This window comes from Vespa velutina, chromosome 25 (assembly GCF_912470025.1).
Source record: "Vespa velutina chromosome 25, iVesVel2.1, whole genome shotgun sequence".
Taxonomy (NCBI): Eukaryota; Metazoa; Arthropoda; class Insecta; order Hymenoptera; family Vespidae; genus Vespa; species Vespa velutina.
In genome coordinates, this window is record NC_062212.1 from 1,799,567 (window position 1) to 1,802,066 (window position 2,500).

The following is a 2,500-nucleotide window of genomic DNA, read 5'->3' on the forward strand; positions in this document are numbered from 1 at the left end:
ACTCTTCTTTTTTTTCTTTTCTTTTTTTTTTTTTTTTCATGACGATCATTGATAACGATGATTGATGATCGACGATGGATCCTGAAAAGAAAAATGATCATGTAATGGTTATAATGAAATTGTAATCAAATGGCGAAGATTTTTTTTGTTCTTTTTTTTTTTTTTCTTTCTTTCTTTCTTTCTTTCTTGGCCTTGGGATTACGCATGAGAGGAAGGGCGGGAACTGAGGGTACATTTTTGGATGGGAATTTAATTAAGTTGAGCAGAAAAAGTTTTCTTTTTTTATATATAAAAAAAAATTATGTATCTTGAAACATACGTAGGTATATATTTGCGTGCTTGAAATGGGATTGATATAATTTTTCTATTGAAATAATAAATATTTGACATTGAAATCGTTTAGAGAGGAAATAATAATCAATCACTACTTATGATTCCTAATCATAATTATTATGTATTAATTATTAAGTATGATAATTATTAATTAAACATTGAACGTAAACTTGATCAATTAATTTCTTTTTTTTCTTCTTTTTTTTTTCGTAAAGATAACTGATTAAGATATGCAATTAATTAACAATTATAAACTACAAAATTATTAATTAAACATTCGACGTAAATTTTATCACAAATTTATTCTTTTTTTCCTCTTTTTTTTCTCGCAAAGATAACTGATTAAGATGTGCAATTAATTAACAATTATAAACTACAAAATTATTAATTAAACATTCGACGTAAATTTGATCACAAATTTATTTTTTTTTTCCTCTTTTTTTTCTCGTAAAAATAACTGATTAAGATATGTAATTAATTAAAAATTATAAACAATAAAAGAAAATAAAAATGTATAGGGTTTTTTCAATAAAGACAACAAAAGATTATTGGTCTTTTGGTTTAAATCGAAAGGTCGATTATTTTCTTTATATATATATATATATATATGATATAATAATGAAATTTTTAGAATTAATATATATATTTAAATAATAATAATATACGTATATATATATATATAAATATATTTCGATATATAATAGAATGTATACATATAAAATATATTTTTCCTTTTTAATCATCCTGTACATTTATTAAAAAAATTGATCGAGAAGTATATATATACATATATATATATATATATATATATATATATATATATATATATATATATATATATATATATATATTATATAATATATACATGTACGAAGTGAGCTTCGAATAATATCGTATTACGAGCGAATAGGAACCTGTAACATGAACGACAATAATTCATATCGATCGATGCACTTAGCGATGCACAATGCAGGTATGTATTTATGTATATACGTATATATGTATATTTATTTATACATATGTATATGTATCGGGAAGGACATCTGAAAGAAGACTTTGATCTACGTTGATTGAATAGAAACTAACGTTTGCGTATGCTTACCTACATATTTATGTAACTACGTCTACGATCATTCGGATTTTTTTATGAGATCGATGTGATGTCACACACACATACACACACATACGCGAATACATACATTGATTTTATGAATAATATAAATACGTATAAATATTAAACTATATATATATATATATATATATATATATATATATATATATATATATATATTGGATGTATAAATATTGACATAATAAAAATATTCAGACATTAATATATTTTATATACATGTAATATAATCATTGATATATATATATATATAATATGATATATATATGATATCATAACATAAAAATATACATACGTATATATTGAAGTATATAAAGACATATAATACACATATACGTACTAATATATTGAAATAATAAGTAATATTTACTTATTACATATACGTACATTGACATAAACATATATCTATATATTATATAAAATATATGAAAACATATATATATATATATATTGTCGAAGGATAACGCTATGATATAGTTTAGGATTTCTATCTCTCTCTCTCTCTCTCTCTCTCTCTCTCTCTTTCTCTCTCTCTCTTTCTCTCTCTCTCTCTCCCCCTGACGTCGTAGCTCGATTAACCCAAGACAAGGATCGGCTTCTCGTACGATCACGAAACTCATTTGTTCATTCTATATCGTCCGCATGGCGAGTTCCTCGCATCCGTCGAGGTCGTTATGTTAAAAACGTGCTCTACCAAACCCGCATCCACACTTCCATCTCCACGTGAAAGAATCATCCTATTTCTAATCTTATCTAACTATTTGTTTAATTGGAAAAAAAAAGAAAAGAAAAGAAAGATTACTTATAGTATTAAATTTTAATGTAAATATTATATATATATATACATATATATTAATAATTAATATTATTAATATATAATATAATTAATATGTATATATATATATATATATATATATATATATATATATATGTATATAGATTAATTGTAATTTGTTTTGAATAAATGTAAACAAATAATTACTATAATATATGATATAATTTTTAAGCAAAAAAAGCAATAACATTAAAGATTATAAT

The 2,500-nt window shown here is 22.5% G+C and overlaps 2 protein-coding genes across 7 annotated transcripts in view; one reads left to right on the forward strand and one right to left on the reverse strand.

Annotated features, from left to right (window-relative positions):
• Positions 1-362, reverse strand: part of LOC124957309 — a 22,749-nt gene extending 22,387 nt beyond the window's left edge. For 5 of the 6 annotated variants that reach the window (XM_047514244.1, XM_047514247.1, XM_047514250.1 and 2 more), the window contains exon 1: positions 1-362. This exon is cut by the window's left edge. The gene's annotated coding sequence lies outside the window, so the exon portion shown is untranslated. The other variant, XM_047514248.1, reaches the window with a different exon arrangement.
• Positions 1-2,500, forward strand: part of LOC124957308 (probable serine/threonine-protein kinase yakA) — a 115,439-nt gene that overhangs the window by 89,316 nt on the left and 23,623 nt on the right. The window lies entirely within an intron of this gene.